The following is a 20,459-nucleotide window of genomic DNA, read 5'->3' as shown; positions in this document are numbered from 1 at the left end:
CTTCTATGAGATCCCCCCTCATTCTTCTAAACTCCAGAGAATGCAATCCAAACTGACTCAATCTCTCCTCATACGTCAAGTCCTGCCATCCCAGGATCAGTCTGGTCAACATTCTCTGCACTCCCTCTGGAGCAAGAACATCCTCCCTCAGATAAGGAGACAAAAAATGCACACAAAATCTGACCCCTCAGTCTCAATTGACCCTCAAGAGAAAACATCCTCGCCACGTCTACCTTGTCAAACCCCTTTACCATCTTACATAGCTCAATTAGATCTCCCCTCATTCTTCTAAACTCTAGAGAGTATCGGCCTAAACTGCTCCATCTCTCTTCAAAAATAAATGTCAAGAATGAAAGAATGCTGAGGACATGGGTCAGTTAGGTTGAAAGCTTTAGAAGAAATAAGGTGAAGTCAGCATTTTTGAATGCAGTTAATTGTAATTTCTGATGTAACTTTTGTTCATGTGCGGTTTTGGCACATACAGTTTAAGTGTTTTGCACTAGATACTTATTCATCGGCAACAATATTATTCAAGGCAACTTGACTTACTGCTCAACAACTAATTGTTTGATCGTATGAAGCAAATGCGTAATGTTAATCATATTTGGGAGCTGGACTGAGCTGTGCCTTTGCATCTTTATTCCTTCAATCTCGCCGTGGGTGGATTGATGCTGGTTACGGAGTTGAGGCCATTTCATTTTCATTGTAAGAGGTCAAAAAGTGCTAGATATGATTGGGATCACTTGGTGTGATCAGTGCAACTTGACTTGATTCAAAACATTGGAATTTCCTCTCTGTTTCTCTACCTTTCACTCCTCTTTGAAGATTACATAGAATCATAGAATCATGGAATCCCTACAGTGCTGAAGTAGGCCATTTGGCCCATCAAGTGCACCAGCTCTCCGACAGAGCACCTTATCAAGACTGGCCCATTTCCGTAACCTGTGCATTTACCATGGTTGATCCACCTAACCTATAAATCTTTGATTTGATTTGATTTATTATTGTCACATGTATTAACATACAGTGAAAAGTATTGTTTCTTGCGCGCTATACAGACAAAGCATACTGTTCAGAGAGAAGGAAATGAGAGAGTGCAGAATGTAGTGTTACAGTCATAGCTAGGGTGCAGAGAAAGATCAACTTAATGCAAGGTAGGTCCATTCAAAAGCCTGACAGCAGCAGGGAAGAAGTTGTTCTTGAGTCGGTTGGTACGTGACCTCAGACTTTTGTATCTTTTTCCCGACGGAAGAAGGTGGAAGGGAGAATGTCCAGGGTGCGTGGGGTCCTTAATTATGCTGGCCGCTTTGCCGAGGCAGTGGGAAGTGTAGACAGAGTCAATGGATGGGAGGCTGGTTTGCCTGATGGCGAGGGACACTAAGGGGCAATTTAGCATGGCCAATCCACCTAATCAGCACATTTTTGCACTGTGGGAGGGAACTGGAGCACCCGGAGGGAACCCACGCAGACACGGGGAGAATGTGCAAATTCCACACAGCCACTCACCCAAGACTGGAATCGAACTGGTGTCCCTGGTGCTGTGAGTCAGCAGTGCTAAACATTGTGCCACCGTGCCACCCACAAAGGATATGTGGCACAGAAACTGACAATTCTGCTCAACCTGTCCATGCCAATGTCTACTCGAGCCTCCTCCCTTCCTTCCTTATTTAAATCTATCATTGTAACCCTTTATTCATTACCAGATGCCTCTATGCTATTGCTCCTAAAAAACTACCTTTGGTCAGGGTTTTGGACATCTTTCTTTTGTTTTCCTCTTATGGCACGGTGACAGAAGTGTTTTGGTTGCTCTCATTAAGCACCTTGGAATATTTTTACTATGTTGAATGTGATATATGAATATAAACTGTTGTCTTTGTATAGTATTACACATGTTGAGATTTTCTTCAATTCCCCACATGAGTCGGGCAGCTTGTGTGACATAAAATAGAATCTGTCTGTAAAAGATCAATGATGATTCGATGCAGCTTTAACAATAAAATACTTTATTGTCAAAAGAAGAATTATATATAAAATATATACATATATATATACAACAAAGTCTAATTTGATTGCAATGCAACTACTCTTTGTGACTCGGCAGCACGGTGGTACAGCGGTTAGCACTGCTGCCTTACAGCACCAGGGACTCGGGTTCAATTCCCGGCTTGGGCCACGATTTGTGTGGAGTTTGCACATTCTCCCTGTGTCTGCGTGGGTTTTCCTCCGGGTGCTCTGGTTTCCTCACACAGTCCAAAGATGTGTGGGTTAGGTTGATTGACCATGATACGTCGACCCTTCGTGTCAGGGGGACTAGCTAGTGTGAATGTATAGGGTTATGAGGATAGGGCCTGGGTGGGATTGTGGATGGTGCAAACTCGATTGTTCAAATGGCATCCTTTTGCATTGTAGGATTCTATGATTCTTGAAATGATTTGCTGGCACAGTGGTTAGCCCTGCTGCCTCATAACGCCAGGGACTCGGGTTTGATTCCTGGCTTGGGTCACTGTCTGTGTGGAGTTTGCACATTGTCCCCGTGCCTGCGTGGATTTCCTCCGGGTGCTTGGTTTCCTCCCACAGTCAAAAGATGTGCAGGTTAGGTGGATTGGCCATGTTAAATTGCCTCTTAGAGTCCCAAGATGTGTAAGTTAAGGGGGTTAGCGGGGTAAATACATAGGGTTACGGGAATAGGGCCTGGGTAAGATCTGTCAGAGAGTTGTGCAGAGTCGACGGGCCGAATGGCCTCCTTCTGCACTATAGGGATTCTCTGATTCTATGATTCCCTACCTTCAATTCAATCGCTCCTCGACCCTCGACACCCCCCCCCCCCACTGATTGCCTCAGTTTTCCACCGGGACGATCCATTGGGTCCTCGCCAATCACATGACCCTCTGGAAATGACCCCCTTAAAGGGTCACACAACTACATCTTTACTCTCTTTATTTTAAACCTTTCGTGCCTTGCCTGGACCCAGTTTGACTTTTCATCTTTTGCAGCAATTGAACTACTTAGGAATCTCTGTTGGACTAATCCACAAGTGAAGGGAATCCACTCTTTCCTTTATAACAACCAACAATGGGATTCCAGTTCAGCAGCATTAGTTGAAAATAGCTGTGTATTCCAGTAAGAGTCCTGTCAACCATGAATGGTCCCTTTGTAACATGCACCACACCTGGAGAATGGCAGCACAGAAGTTATGTTACTGGTAGTAATGTTTACGTTTCGTAATCTAAAGATATTGATCTGTAGAATATGTTCAAATAACAACAGCATAGTTTAAATTCAATTAATTAAATAAACTGAGAATATTTTAAAAATAGAACAGTAATAGTGAGCATGATACTATGAGATTGTTGTAAAAGCCTATTATTTTACTCGTGCCAGAAAATCTGTTGTCCTTATCCAATCTGGCCAATGTGTGATTTCAGAACCCATGCACTGTGGTTAACACTTAACAGTTCTCTGAAATGGCCCAGCAAGCCATACATTTGTTTATATCTTCAGGGCAATTATGGAAGGTCTGTAAATGCTGACATGGTCAGGGATATCCACTGTGGTAGGGCAACCCAGGGAGCATGAGCTGCAGCAGGGGAGGGAAGAATGGAAAGGGTAAACAGACAACCTGACTGTAGTAGCCACACTCACTGCAGGCAGACACGACAAATTACAGATAACTACATCCCGGACGGCACTAAACAGTCACACCCCAGGTGAGATCTTCCCGAGGTTACAGCAACAGTAAGAAAATCAAAAAAGAAAATGCTGGAAAATCTCAGCAGGTCTGGCAGCATCTGTAAGGAGAGAAAAGAGCTGATGTTTCGAGCTTGTCAAAGGGTCATCTGGACTCGAAACGTCAGTTCTTTTCTCTCCTTACAGATGCTGCCAGACCTGCTGAGATTTTCCAGCATTTTCTCTTTTGGTTTCAGATTCCAGCATCTGCAGTAATTTGCTTTTATTTAATAAGAGAATCGATAGAACTTATTGAGACTCCACAATGTCCACAGGAGCCATTGTGCCTCTGGAAAACTAATCAAGTATCAGGGAAATGGAGACAATTAACACACCATTGAAATTGGCTTGACAACTATAGTGCTTTGATATTGCACCAGGTAGACAGGATATGTTCTGAAAATGATTAAAGATAAAACACACAGGACAATTGATCAGCATAATGTGATCAAAACAGAACAGTAGCAAAGTTAAAGTAACAATATTATGACCTCATCAAAATGTGGCATAATGTGAAAATGTATAAGAATGTGTAAGCACCTATGATTAGCAGAGTAGCTCAGGGACAAGCTGGAGTTGGAGCTCCGAGTACTGCTCTCCCTCATACTGCACTCCCTCATCAAGCCAGAGGGTGGTTGTAGAGAATTGTTTTTCAAACTGGAGGCCTGTGACCAGCGGTGTGCCTCGGGGTCAGTGCTGGGTCCACTGTTATTTGTCATTTATGTTAATGATTTGGATGAGAATATAGGAGGCATGGTTAGTAAGTTTGCAGATGACACTAAGATTGGTGGCATAGTGGACAGTGAAGAAAGTTATCTCCAATTGCAGCAGGATCTTGATCAATTGGGCCAGCGGGCTGAACGAATGGCAGATGGAGTTTAATTTAGACAAATGCGAGGTGATGCATTTTGGTAGATTGAACCAGGGCAGGACTTACTCAGTTAATGGTAGGACATTGGGGAGAGTTACAGAACAAAGAGATCTAAGGGTACATGTTCATAGCTCCTTGAAAGTGGAGTCACAGATGGACAGAGTGGTGAAGAAGGCATTCGGCATGCTTGGTTTCATCGGTCAGAACATTGAATACAAGAGTTGGAATGTCTTGTTGAAGTTGTACAAGACATTGGTAAGGCCACACTTGGAATACTGTGTGCAATTCTGGTCACCCTATTATAGAAAGGATATTATTAAACTAGAAAGAGTGCAGAAAAGATTTACTAGGATGCTACCGGGACTTGATGGATTGAGTTATAAAGAGAGGCTGGATAGACTGGGACCTTTTTCTCTGGAGCGTAGGAGGCTGAGGGGTGACCTTATAGAGATCTATAAAATAATGAGGGGCACAGATAGTCAATATCTTTTCCCAAAGGTAGGGGAGTCTAAAACTAGGGGGCATAGGTTTAAGGTGAGAGGGGAGAGATACAAAAGTGTCCAGAGGGGCAATTTTTTCACACAGAGGGTGGTGAGTGTCTGGAACAAGCTGCCAGAAGTAGTAGTAGAGGCGGGTACAATTTTGTCTTTTAAAAAGCATTTAGATAGTTACAATGGGTATAGAGGGATATGGGCCAAATGCGGGCAATTGGGGTTAGCTTAGGGGTTTTTAAAAAAAGGGCGGCATGGACAAGTTGGGCCAAAGGGCCTGTTTCCATGCTGTAAACCTCTATGACTCTATGACTCTATGTTGAATAAAGTCATTTTTGTTGAAATTCTGTATAGTCTCGGAAGACTCAGTTCATTCATTCCCTCCAACACCCACATCCCATGAATTCCTTTTTCAAGTTCCTTGCATTTGCAATTGAGAGGAAGCTGAGTTACTCTCGTAAAGTTATGGGTATCTCTGGCTGTCCTCATGCTGCTTCTGTCAGCTACTTAATTAAATTTACTATAAAAACCTTGGCCGGAATTCTCCGACCTCGCCCATGGCTGGGATTCTCCGGTCCCACTGCTGTGAAAGGAGAATTGGCTGAGCAACAAATTCTCCATTCTCGGTGGCAAGGCATGCAAGATTGGAGAATTCCAGCCAGGTGCTTTCTTTCATCTGACAGGCTATTTTGCTTGAAAATATATTGCTTAAGAGTAGCGGTTTTGGATTTGTTACCTGTGGTGAAACTATCTTTTGTTCTGGGTTATAAACTGACATACCGTTTACTAGGGATGACATGGTGGCACAGTGGTTAGCATTGCTGCCTCACAGCGCCAGGGATCCGAGTTCAATTCTGGCCTCGGGTCATTCTCTGTGTGGAGTCTGCACATTCTCCCCGTGTCAAGATGTTGGAAAAAATTATAAGGGATAGGATTTATAGTTATTTGGAGAGTAATGAATTGATAGGTGATAGTCAGCATGGTTTTGTGGCAGGTAGGTCGTGCCTTACTAACCTTATTGAGTTTTTTGAGAAAGTGACCAAGGAGGTGGATGGGGGCAAGGCAGTGGACGTGGTATATATGGATTTTAGTAAGGCGTTTGATAAGGTTCACCATGGTAGGCTTCTGCAGAAAATGCAGATGTATGGGATTGGGGGTGATCTAGGAAATTGGATCAGGAATTGGCTAGCGGATAGGAAACAGAGGGTGGTGGTTGATAGTAAATATTCATCATGGAGTGCGGTTACAAGTGGTGTACCTCAGGGATCTGTTTTGGGGCCACTGCTGTTTGTAATATTTATTAATGATCTGGATGAGGGTATAGTTGGGTGGATTAGCAAATTTGCTGATGACACCAAAGTCGGTGGTGTGGTAGACAGTGAGGAAGGGTGTCGTAGTTTGCAGGAAGACTTAGACAGGTTGCAAAGTTGGGCCAAGAGGTGGCGGATGGAGTTTAATGCGGAGAAGTGTGAGGTAATTCACTTTGGTAGGAATAACAGATGTGTTGAGTATAGGGCTAACGGGAGGACTTTGAATAGTGTGGAGGAGCAGAGGGATCTAGGTGTATGTGTGCATAGATCCCTGAAAGTTGGGAATCAAGTAGATAAGGTTGTTAAGAAGGCATATGGTGTCTTGGCGTTTATTGGTAGGGGGATTGAATTTAGGAGTCGTAGCGTTATGTTGCAACTGTACACAACTCTGGTGCGGCCGCACTTGGAGTACTGTGTGCAGTTCTGGTCCCCACATTACAGGAAGGATGTGGAGGCTTTGGAGAGGGTGCAGAGGAGGTTTACCAGGATGTTGCCTGGTATGGAGGGGAGATCCTATGAGGAGAGGCTGAGGGATTTGGGATTGTTTTCGCTGGAAAGGCGGCGGCTAAGAGGGGATCTTATTGAAACATATAAGATGATTAGAGGTTTAGATAGGGTGGATAGTGATAGCCTTTTTCCTCTGATGGAGAAATCCAGCACGAGGGGGCATGGCTTTAAATTGAGGGGGGGTAGTTATAGAACCGATGTCAGGGGTAGGTTCTTTACCCAGAGGGTGGTGAGGGATTGGAATGCCCTGCCAGCATCAGTAGTAAATGCGCCTAGTTTGGGGGCGTTTAAGAGATCCGTAGATAGGTTCATGGACGAAAAGAAATTGGTTTAGGTTGGAGGGTCACAGTTTTTTTTTTAACTGGTCGGTGCAACATCGTGGGCCGAAGGGCCTGTTCTGCTCTGTAATGTTCTATGTTCTATGTGTCTGCGTGGGTTTTGTCCGGGTGCTTCGGTTTCCTCCTACAGTCCAAAGATGTGCTGGTTAGGTTGATTGGCCATGCTAAATTGACCCTGGTGTCAGGGGGATGAGAAGGGAAATGTATGGGGTTACAGGAATAGCGCCTGGGTGGGATTGTGGTTGCTACAGACCCAATGGCCGAATGGCCTCCTTCTGTACTGTCGAGATTCCATTCTAGTCTATTCTAGCCAAACCAAATTATTACTTAAAAAGTGGCATACAGCAAAATCAGCCAGGTTTTTACCACCATGAGTAATTTGACAGACCCGCTCACATGTTTAGTTCTTTTACTGCATAGAAAGTCGAGGTTAAAACTCAGTCAGCGCCACAATATTAAATAGGGCAGACTGATGGCTTTCCTTCAGAGGTGAAAGGCATTATTAATTGCATGTTCAGAGGAGAAACTAATTTGAGCTTTGAACAAAAGTGCTCCTGGTATGGGTGGCGTTATCTATATCTCAATTATTTCAGGGAAGCGAAAAAAAAAAGAAAGGAAAATGTATTCAGCCATTATATTAACTGACAGCAAAGGACAGAATTGAAAGGTGCCAGTTTGAGCAGGCTCCGGAGGGTAGGGGAATGGACAAACTGTTCTGCGTTCTCAACCAGTGACTTAACACTGACAGTGATTGCTGCAACTGGCGAGGGCATCGTGAGCCTGTCAGGACACTGCTGCAGTGAATGTCATTTCTAAGTGCACCGTTGGAAGTGCTTACTCATCAAATACAATGCATTAATCACATTTTAAAGCAATGTTAAAGACTGAGGATGATTTAATGAGCGGGAATGTTAAGAATGAAGCATTCGACCAACCAATCTGCACCTTGCTTTTACAATGAATGGAGCTACTCTCTGCCCAAGGTCAGATCTCTGTTAAGCAAGAGAAAGGGAGCAAGGTTTTTATATGCGGTGGTTTGCTGTTTATTTTAAGTATGCTATTTATTAGGAAAGTACAGAGCTTTTACACGGTTCCTACAGTGTTGATTCAAACACGGGAATTTTTAATGGAACACAAACATTCAGTACAAGGGTTCGGACATGTTGGCCGGAATTTTACTGGCACGCCCATCCTGATTCTGTATGCGGGTGAGGCTCGGAGAATGGCATTCTCAGTTGGCCTCGGGTGGGATCGTACAAATTTTGGGTGGATGTACCAGTAAAATTCTGCCTGTTAGGTGGGATTTTCCGGCTGCGCTCACCCCAAAATCAGAAAAGCCTACCCAAGGTCAACATACCTTGGCATGTTCTGTACCCCGTCTGCAATCATTCCCGTGACGGGCATGATGGGAAAATCCCCCTGTTATGTATGTGGGGTGTAGCCCCTTTAAGAGGATGGATCAGGTGACCCGGGGCATGGTGTACCCTGCCTGGAAAACCACCCCTACAGCCAGTGGAGTGCTGGAGTGCGAGGAGTACAGTTCATCAATAAACCCGATTGTTCCTGTGGCTTGCTTTCCTTGTGACTTCTTTGGAGCTGTCTCTTTGGTAGCCTCAGATGTAACAGGAGCAATTGTGATGGTTTATTTCTCAGGTTTTTTTGCTTAATTCCACTTTTTTGAGTCTTTTTTCCTTTAGGTTAAAACAAGACAACAGGCAGGATTTTCCAGCCCTTCCCTTCCTGCCAACGTGTCTTCCAGTCCTGCTGTAGACAATCCCCTGTGGCAGGTTCCTTGCCATGGAGCAGACAAGCCATGCAAAAGCCCATAGACTTTGGTGGGACTGGAAGATCCCGGCACTGGCCGGTGGCTCACCTCATCCACTACAGGGGTGCTGGAAAATCCCAGTGAACAGTTTGCTCTCAGTTAATAAAATGGCTGAATATATTTTCTTTTTTGTCCTCCCTGAAAGTAATTGAGATGTGGATACGATAAGCATATCGGTCCTGATGTTTGCTCTTGAGGCAATCGTTGGAGGTGGGAAATTTCTCGGACTGATGCACCCACCCCAGGAAAATCCCACTGAAATGTGCAATTTTCACTCCAGCGTCGTGGGTGTGGAATGAAGTCAGACCTGCGGCTGCCGAACGCACATCAAAGATAACGCAAGGGCTGCTGAGTACTGAGGCTGGCTGTTTAAACAGCCAACCTTGTTTCTCTACGACTTTGTCTTTTGTTTTGTTAAATATTAGGCTCTCTCCCCCTCACCCCTTATGGCCCATCACTCTCCCACCTGTTGCCCATGCTCCATCCATGCTAACTCATGCCCACCACCCAATTCCCCCCATAGCCCCTTATAGTTTCTATGTCAATGGTTCCCAACTGTTAATATGTCATGGCGAACCTCCATACTATAAAAGTATTTTGAGGTACTCCTCCAATTTCCTCTCAAACAAAAACAGAACATGCTGGGAAATCTCAGCTGGCCAGAAAGCACCTGTTGGAGAGAGAATAGAGCCAATGCTTCGGGTCAGGGTGACCCTTTGTCAGAGCTATTCTCTCTGAACTGCCCACCAGCAAAATACTTTTTGGTGGCAATTTTCAGCCAACGTTCCCCGTCAGAGAGACTGGCGAAGCAGGTGGAAAATCCGGAGAGAACCGTGAAGCACAGGCTTCCATGTTTTACTCTGCATGTGTGGATGCCAAAAGTCTGAGTTCCATCATAATAACACTGAGCACATTAGCTTTGGTTCCAGCTATCGCAACGCCTGTGCCACTGACTGGGGAAAATGTAAACAACATAATAGAAATGTAAACTGTATAAAGGGAACCTTGATTCCCTTAAAAACACAGTTCACAAATGATTTATCCAGTTCAGACCAGGTTTAATAGTTTGAAAGAATTATCAACATGGATGTTGACTGTTTACCTCCTGATGCTGCCTAATTATCTGAGTTTTTCCAGCATCTGTCCTTCTTCTGGCAGATTGCCAGCATCTGCAGTATTTTGCATCTGGAATAATATTTTGAATACTGTCACCTCAGGTAGAAAAATAAAGTATGAGAAAAAGTGGTAACATAATTAAAAAACAAAGAGGAGAATGCTGGAGTGCAGGACTGAAGTCTCAGCATAACGCTAATCTCATATCTAGGCACCAGCTAAACATAACTATAGATACAAGTTATTGGCATGATTTCAATATTGTGATTTTCATAACAGCAATGCCCATTTTTCCCAGCTGGCAAAAATGGGATGGTTCAATGGAGGTGGGAATTCTGATTCCGAGTCACAGCCACCATTTTGAAAGGTCTGTCGAATCTCCACAACACTGTCAAAGTCCAGCCCATCATTATTAATATCCTTAAAATCAGATGATCATCGCTCTGTCCATCTTTCAGTGATTCAAATGGTTAGAGATAAATGTCAGAATTTTACCGGCCCACCCAGCATGGGAATTGGAGTGGGAGAGGGGCGGACAATGGGAAGGTCCATTGACCTCAGGCGGGATTTTACAATTTCGGGACAAGGGGAGCCATAAAATCATAGGCTGGGATTTTCTGGCCCTTCCTGTCAGTGGGATCTTCCGGTCCCACTGAACATGACCACATGCGACAGGTTCCCTGTAGATATCAGCGCTGGGTTAGCACTGCTGCCTCACAGCGCCAGGGACTTGGGTTCAATTCCCAGCTTGGGTCACTGTCTGTGCGGAGTCTGCACGTTCTCCCCATGTCTGTGTGGGTTTCCTCCCATAGTCCAAAGATGTGCTAGTTTGGTGCATTGGCCATGCTAAATTCTCCCTCAGTGTACCCGAACAGGCACCGGAGTGTGGCAACTAGGGGATTTTCACAGTAACTTCACTGCAGTGTTAATGTAAGCCTACTTGTGACACTAATAAATAAACTTTAAACTTTAGCTGTAACATTTTATAGTTGTTACATATAGGGTGCCATAGTCATTATGTATGGGGTAACATAAGCCAATATATAAAGGACAACATAATCATTATGTACAGGTAACATAGTCACACACCTGCAAGGAAACATTCAATGCAAGATCCCACTGGCCAATGGCGAGACACCTCTGTTGCCAGAAAACACTGTGGGAGTCTGGAAAATCCCACCCATTTAACATGATGAGATAGCCATCAGTGTATTGATAATAGGTGAGGTCATTATTGATATGACTGTATTGCAATTGATTTATATTCAGTGCTTTTTCTTAATGTGCTTTTTTTTGCATCCAAGCAGACCAAAAACCCCTCATGATTACTTTCTCCAGGTATCAGCTTGCTTGCATATAGTAACATTGGAGGCAGTCCAAAGTGGATTCAGCAGGCTAATTCCTGGGATGAGAGGGTTTTCCTATCAAGAGAGACAAAATCATCCGGGTCTGTATTCCTTGGAGTTTAGAAGAGTGAGGTATGACCTTACATGACCATAAAATGATAAGATATAGGAACAGAATTAGGCCATTCGGTCCATCAAGTCTGCTCTACCATTCAATCATGGCTGATATGATGCTTATCCCCATTCTCCTGCCTTCCCCCCATAATCCTTGGTCCCCTTATTGATCAAGAACCTAGCTATCTCTGTCTTAAAGACACTCAATGACCTGGCCTCCACAGCCCTCTGTGGCAAAGAGTTCCACAGACTCACCACCCTCTTGCTGAAGAAATTCCTCCTCATCTCAGTTTTACAGGAGTGTCCTTTCACTCTGAGGTTGTGCCCTCGTGTTCTAATCTCTCTCACCAGTGGGAAACATCCTCTCCACATCCACTCTATCTAGGCCTCTCAGTATTCCATTAGTTTCAAACATATAAGATCCTGAGGGGCTTGACAGGGTAGACGCTGAGATGGTTTCACTAGTGGGAGAGTCTTGAACAAGGGGGACAGAGCTACAAGACAATGGGGCAGTCATTTAAAACTGAGGTGCGTAGAAATTCCTTCTCACAGTTGGTGGTGAATCTCTGGAATTCTCTGCCCCAAATGGTGGTGGAGGCTGGATCGTTAAAAGCATTTAAAGTGGAGGGGGATAAATATTTGAGAGATCGAGGAATAGAGGGCCATGGGGAAATGGCACAGAAAAAGAGCTGAGGCCGGCATAGATCAGCCATGTTCCTATTGACTGGTGGCTTACTCCTGCTTCTGTATCTTGTGTTCCTGTATCTATGCTTTTCTCTCTGGAGGCAGCAGGGATTTTTGGTCTTACGTTGATGAAACCGCCTGTGGTGTTCGGCTGGTCAGATATAGGCAGGGCACATGTTTGATGAATGGCTGGAGAGAGAGCGAGAGAAGGATCGTGAGTTCTCTTCTCACTGTTACCGACTCATGGTCTTTCTAACTCTAATCATGGGAAAACAGTTTCTTTTTTAACACAAAGGGCTGGCTTACAATCACATGCCTTCCATTCACAAACAGGCCAGTTACTAAAGCTAGCAAGCTGGGGAACCATCATTCCAGGTCCATTATCTAAGGTAATTGGATCAAATGATCAGCAGAGTCCCCTTCTCAGCCAGGATCTACTCTCGCGGTTGGAATTAATGACTCAGTCTGCACTCATTTGAATAATTATGATGTGGACTCCTGTACTGTGTTTACCTCATTTGAATAAACAGATTATGTTGGGCTGTCTGTGAGTAACGTACAAACATAGAAACTAGAAGCTGCAGTAGGCCATTCGGCCCATTGAGCCTGACTGGTTCTGCTGATAGGTAAGTAATTATGCTTATTTATTGACACACTATTTTTCTGCTCCAGCTGCCGTGAGTGGAGGCAGCAGATATTCTTTCAATGGGTTAATTTTTTTTTGTAAATGTGTTTAAAAGATATTTAAAATATATGTAATACAGAGAAAGTGAAAGAAAGATTTATTGCAATTGTTTTCTTTTACAACGTTGTTGTGATAGACTGTTAATTCCAGTAAAAAGTACGTTCATATATAATAAAGTGGATTTGCAGATTCTAAAGTAAAGTTCAGTTTGATTTTGCTATGTATTTTAAGCAGTGTTGTTCATCCCAATTTTAGGCATCTCCCTGATGCAATGTTGATCCTTAGAAGCCTCTTAAGATATTGGGTGAAATGAGTTCTACATTTTCAGTGGGAAGTATGCAGCTTGGCTATTTCAAATGCTTTAGGAAAGTATATTCCTTAAGATGACATATGCAAGTCTCCTGTAAGCTGATGTGAACCATCTCTCTGATAGCCATTGCAGAATCCAGTGCAGATAGAAAATCTGGAGTCAGGTTCCACCACTGCTACTACATCACACTTTCAGCTTGGCTTCTTAAAATCACTGAAGTGCAGTTGAGACTTCGATGGAGGTGCAGAGATCATGAGAGAAGAGTCAGACTACATGTAAAATGTACGATTAATAAGTCCAATCACTCCCCTCCCTCCCCCCTCCCCTCCCTCCCTCCCTTACCTCCTTGTTTACAAGAGACAACACAACCATTGTAAAAATATCTGATTAATCGTTGTGTTGAAGTGAAGAAAGATATTTTATTGCAGGAAATTTGAAAAGATGAGGCAATTAAATGAAATGTCACAGTGCAGCTGCTAAAGTATAATGTTTAGTTAAATGTTAACGTGGTATCAAATTTTTGTATTTATATCATTATTTCTATCAATCAATGTTTTCCATTAAGCTTTACAAAATTCTACATATGCTTTATTGAAACATCAAAACACAACATTAAAATCTGAAATTATACAAATGCTTTATTGAAACATCAAACGCAAAACAGTTAAATATAAGATCATTATAAATTAAGTAAGCAAGGCAGGAGAATACTAATGATAAACACATGGTGGTTTAGATTTTCCATGACCCAAAATGTGAATTTTCCTTTGCTCAAACTCATGCAATAAGGTGTCCAAATTATGGTCTGAGAAGCTCTCACCTCTCTTCTTCCCAATTGCACGTTCAGTTTCCATATTCTAAATTAGAACATGCGAACACTTATACGCATACCACATGTAAAGTTCATAGAATCATAGAATCCCGACAGTGCAGAAGGAGGCCATTTGGCCCATCGACCACAATCCCACCCAGGGCCCTATTCCCATAACCCCACATATTTATCCTGCTAATCCCCTAACACTAGGATCAATTTAGCATGGCCAATCAACCTAACCCGCACACCTTTGGACTGTAGGAGGAAACCGGAGCACCCAGAGGAAACCCACACAGACATGGGGAGAATGTGCAAACTCCACACAGACAGTGACCCAAAGCTGGAATTGAACCCGGGTCCCTGGCACTGTGAGGCAGCAGTGCTAACCACTGAGTCTGCATGTTCTCCCTGTGTCTGGGAGGGATTCTATGCTGTGAAATCTGCATTATGTTATGATATAACATAACATCTCTCCCCGTGTCTGCGTGGGTTTCCTCTGGGTGCTCCAGTTTCCTCCCACATTCTGAAAGATGTGCTGGTTAGGTGCATTGACCTGAACAGGCGCCGGAGTGTGGCGACTTTCACCGTAACTTCATTGCAGTGTTAATGTAAGACTTACTTGTGACTAATACATAAACTTTAGCTTTTGCCTTCACCTCTATTTTCTTCATCAATTAAAGGGATTGCAGTTCCAAACAAACAAATAGACCTCCTCCTCAAGTACCATGCTGGTCGGGTGATTTCTTAGAAAAGGCATGTTTATTGAGTGTCTAAGGTGAACTTAGACAGTCGTGTAAAAAAAATACAAGTGTCTGAGTAATGCTATGCCCTTTCCTACTTCAAAAGAAAAAATAGATTTTGAAAAATGTGGTTATAATAATTCATACTTTAAATTAGGAGTTCAGCACATTTGTCACTATCTGTGACGGCACGGTAGCACAGTGGTTAGCACTGCTGCTTCACAGCTCCAGGGACCTGGGTTCGATTCCCGGCTTGGGTCACTGTCTGTGCGGAGTTTGCACATTCTCCCCGTGTCTGCGTGGGTTTCCTCTGGGTGTTCCGGTTTCCTCCCACAGTCCAAAGATGTGCGGGTTAGGTTGATTGGCCATGCTAAAAAATTGCCCCTTAGTGTCCTGGGATGCGTAGATTAGAGGGATTAGTGGGTAAATATGTAGGGATACGGGGGTAGGGCCTGGGTGGGATTGTGGTCGGTGCAGACTCGATGGGCCGGATGGCCTCTTTCTGTACTGTAGGGTTTCTATGATTTCTGTGCTGTTTTGTTTTCTGGAAAGCACTCGAATTTTGCTACTCTCCCTTTCCTCAAGATGTTGACCCACATTGGAGTCCAGCTCCATGGGCACTGTAAACCCTCCTGTGCATTGGACAAGACATTTCTTAAGTGTAAGCCAAGACATCAACATCTAAGCACATGCTACTGGAGCTGGCAACCTAGCAACTGTGTTATAGACATTGCATTTTAAGAAGTCTCACAACACCAGGTTAAAGTCCAACAGGTTTATATAGTGTCACGAGCTTTCGGAGCACTGCTCCTTCATTAGGTGAGTGGAGAGGTGGGTTCACAAAAACAGCATATATAGGCAAAGACACAATTGCAAGCCGCTATCCAACCATCATCGTGCAATCGACTGTGATTGATCTCCCCGAACACTTCTGGTTGCTGATCGTGTGAATAGTTGTGAGGAGGTTAGCCTGGATTTTCCTCAATCTCAACTGTAGCCAGAATTGCGGCAACAGTGACATTGGTTTACGATTATTACGCAGAACAGCGGAGCATTGGGGAGACTTACCAACGACACGATCCATCTGAATGCATGAGCCTGAAACAGTCTGAATGCACCGAGACAGATGGAACACCAGTTAAGTGGAGTGCAGGGGTCGAATTTTACTTCCCAGCTGCCACGGGAATCGGAGCAGGGGAGGGACAGATCATGGAAAGGTTCGTTGACCTCGGGTGGAATTTTCCGGTTGCAGGGCGAGCGAGGCCGGAGTATCCCACCCAGATCTCAGTAGGAAAATTTCAAGACAAAAGAATTTGCAATCAAAATCCAGAAATTTGGTCTGTGCTGCAGCTAAATTTGATTTAGATTTGATTCGATCGACGTAGACCTGTAGAACTTGCATAAGTGCAGGAAACAGGTTTACTTCGTTCTGAGGTGGTTGGAACTATGAAAGAAAAAATAAACACTTGCATTTATTTAGCCCATTCCAAGACCGCTGGAGCACTTGGCAGCCAAGAAAGTGCAAAGTTGGAGAAACATCAAGTAACTTTAACTCAGTAAATTCCCACAAACAGCTCATCTGTTTCCTTTGATGTTGACTGTAGGGTAAATATTGGCCAGGATACTGAAGATAACTCCCCTGCTCTTCTTTGAACTAGTAACATCAGATCTTTTATAACCAGCCCCCAAGCAGGCAGATGCTTCAATGACTCACGCTAAAGACAGCACCTCTGACAATGCAATGCTCCCTCAGTACTGCACTGGAGCCTTGACGTGCATGCTGACGCCCCGAAGTGGGACTCCTACCGGGAACTTCTGCCAGTCAGAGGCAAGAGTGCCACCCGCTGAGCCACAACTATGATAATAAAGATAAGTGGCATTTCAGTGGATGAAATTCAGGTGGTGTGGCCTCTCATGAACATTTCTGCACAGCCACATCCAGTGTAAAACTGGCATGAGTGCGTGAAACTCCTGTGAAAAAGAAGTTGCGTCTCTTCAATAGAATCCCGACAGTACAGAAGGAGGCCATTTGGCCCATCGAGTCTGTACCAACCACAGTCCCACTCAGGCCCTAACCCTCATTTATCCTGCTAATCCCCCTGATATTAGGGTTAATTTAACATGGCCAATCAACCTAACCCGCTTTGGACTGTGGGAGGAAACCAGAGCACTTGGAGGAAACCCACGCAGACACGGGGAGAATGTGTAAACTCCACACAGACAGTCACCCATAGCCGGAATTGAACCTGGGTCCCTGGCGCTGTGAGGCAGCAGTGCCAACCACTGTGCCACCATGCCGCCCCATTTTTACCACCCCAAAGATTATGAGGAAATTCCCGGCAATTTTGAAATAGAGGTCAAAATTCTCCCATCTCACCTGCCGTGGGAATGGTAGCGGGAGAAAGCAGAAAATTTGACTTTGAACACAGGTGTGAATTTCCAGTCCTGGGGCGCACGCGGCTGGAGAAACACACCCAGAATTTCAGAGCAATCAAAGGATTCTAGAAATTTAATGCTGGGACAACTATGGAGACAGTGGATGTCTGTTCAATAGTGCCCTCTAATAGCCTGTTCAAACACTAGTGTTCTATAAATTGTTCAGTGTCACATCCATTTAATTTTGGGAAGATGGCATTTGTACAATAAGTCATCATTTTGAAACTGTAATTCAATGTATATTTCTGCAGCCTTCTAATTTTAAAACGCCTCATTGTCTATTGTAAATGAAATGCGTTCGTCTGCATCATCTCAGACAGGAACAGTAGAAGGAGTATTTTAATTTGTAATTAAATGTACTTACTCTGTTTGTTAATTAATTGAAGTGCAAAATCTGCTGATTTCCAAAACAAGTAAATTGCTTTGGGGCTTAGCTTTTGTAACAACCTGTGCATTGTGGAATAAAACTCAAATTCACTTCAGAACTTTTAAAGGCTAAACACTTGGTTGTGTAACACCATTGTAAGCCATCCACTTCTTAGTAATATTTACCATCAATAGGCTTAAGGTCAATATTTATTGCAGCAGTGATCTTCCTGCTCCGGTATGCTACAGAGAATTGGGCAACCCATCGCAGCTACTTCAAAGCACTTGGGAATTATCACCAGCGATGTCTTCGCAACAACCTTTCGTGGTCCCTCCATGCTGACGCTATAGTTAAATAAGCCCACCAAAGCTTTTACTTTCTCAGGAGGCTAAGAAAATTCAGCATATCTGCTACAACTCTCACCAGCTTTTACAGATGCACCATCGAAAGCATTCTTTCTGGTTGTATCACAGCCGGGTATGGCTCCTGCTCCGACCAAGACCGCAAGAAACTACAAAGAGTGGTGAACACAGTCCAGTTCATCACGCAAACCAGCCTCCCATCCATTGACTCTGTCTAATCTTCCCGCTGCCTCGGAAAAGCAGCCAGCATAATTAAGGACCCCACATATACTCTCTTCCACCTTCTACCATCGGGGAAAAGATATGAAAATGTGAGATCACACACCAACCAACTCGAGAACAGCTTCTTCCCTGCTGTCATCAGACTTTTGAATGGACCTACCATATGTTACACAGATCTTTCTCTGCACCCAAGCTATTGACTGTAACACTACATTCTGCACCCTCTCCTTTCCTTCTCTTTGATGTATTCTATGAATGGTATGTTTTGTCTGTATATTGTTCAAGAAACAACACTTTTCATTACATATCAATGCATGTGACAATAATAAATCAAATCAAATCAAATCCAGTGGCAAGAATGGCAATCAAGAACAGTGTCCTCTCCCAACACTAATAGCCTGCCATTGAGGCATTAATCACTCAAAACCAGCCCTCCTGGACAGGGTATGTTGTTTGTAAGCCTGACAACAGACTCCCGAAACAATTCCTCTGTTTGAAACTCTTCACGGGTTTCCTCAAAGCTTTCATGATGAGGTTGAACCATACGCACCCATGCACCCACCTGGCTTGTAACTGACCAAAACGCAGAAGGCTAATACAGGAAGGCACCAAACACATTTGTCGTGAGCATGCAGAAGTGAAGTTGAGACATCAGAGACAAACCTCCGTACAACTCATCCACCCACCCCTTCGACCATCACCTTCTCCGTCCGTGACAGATGCCGCAGATTACACATTGGACTCATCAGCCATCTCAAAACCCATTGAACCAGAGTAGAATCGAGTTGTCCTCGATCCCGAGGGACTGCCTACGAAGAAGAATGAGAAGATCATTAAACACCATAAGGTCTTGTTAAGCAGTTGGGCCTTCCAAATTTGAAAAGTGCTTGACATAAGGCATCTAAAATTAACCACTGTGATATACCAGCGGGTGAGAGAAATAGGACATGTCAGGCTAGAAATCAGCTTTACCCACATCCATTAACAGTGTTGTTAGAACAGCCATAGAAATCCAACGTTATTAGTTATTATTGTGCATTGGATTCAAATTAGGACTCCGCAATCTGAGGGGTGGCTTACCTTCCATTGCTATATCAATAATTGCTTGCTCTGATAAAGCTGTATTTAGCAATCAGAAAATGAAGTTCAGTAGCCTGTTTAGTTAAATTTGAATCAATCCAAACTGCTGTCTTATTTGCTCCAGTTCCCCATCTGTGTCCTGTCACACTCCTGTCTGTTCTGGTCCCTGAATCCCTCCTGCAATTTGTCCTTCACAGTATCCAAGTCGGTATCGGTGAAGAGGGAGCAAACTGTTTGCATCTGAATGGAACCTTTACAGAGGCAAGTTGTGTTTTTTTTTAGTCTGCAGAGATCCGTCATGTTTCTTTAGAAAATGTTCCAAGGTCATTTTCTTTTAGCAGCAACAGCAACTCGTGTCACAAAGACAACTTCCATCGGTTCGGATGTTCTCGATCCCTAACACGCTGGCCCCCATCGGCTTCCCGGCCAGAGTGGGTGGCAATCCGATAGATATTCAAATGTGCTATTTTACATCTGGTTAGTGGGGTGGAGCCTGATTCCATTCCCTCCCATTATTCACCCTCCTCCCCAGTGGGAGTAAAGGTCCTCACAGCCGTGGACGTGGTGTGTTGGACCCCAAAAGTTCAGGAGCAACACCAACCCTCAGCAATGAGAGGCAACCTCCCCCCCCACCCCCCCGCCCCAGCCACCACCCCCCCCCCCCCCCCCCCACAACAGCATGCAGGCAAGAGGTCAACCCAACCTCCCCCTCTGATCCCCCCTCAGATAACCCTACTAGACCCTGCTCCCCCTCAAACCCCCTACTTAGCACAACTTGTCCCTCAGACCCACCTCAGCCCCTCAGACCACCCACTCACCGCACTTCACCACCACCACCCCACCACACTGGCATGGTGATTTCAGACAGCCCTGTGATCAATATCTTCATTCCTGCCTGTCAGCTGTGAAAATTCTGAAGTGGCCTGGTCGCTTTAATCTCCATGCCCCCTGGTCAACTGGCAGCCTTTAATTTCACTGCAGCACTCCGTTCTGCAGCAGGAATTCCCTTTCTCTCTATCAGAAGCTGCAGGGGTGAGCAGATCCCCTGGCAGAGAAGAGATGTCAATTTCAGCTGGGGGTTGGGGTGGGGGGAGGGGAGTCCATTTTGCACAGCTGTG

Source organism: Mustelus asterias, chromosome 10 (genome assembly GCF_964213995.1).
Source record: "Mustelus asterias chromosome 10, sMusAst1.hap1.1, whole genome shotgun sequence".
Taxonomy (NCBI): Eukaryota; Metazoa; Chordata; class Chondrichthyes; order Carcharhiniformes; family Triakidae; genus Mustelus; species Mustelus asterias.
The sequence above is the reverse complement of the archived record's forward strand: the minus strand, read 5'-3'. Positions refer to the sequence as shown.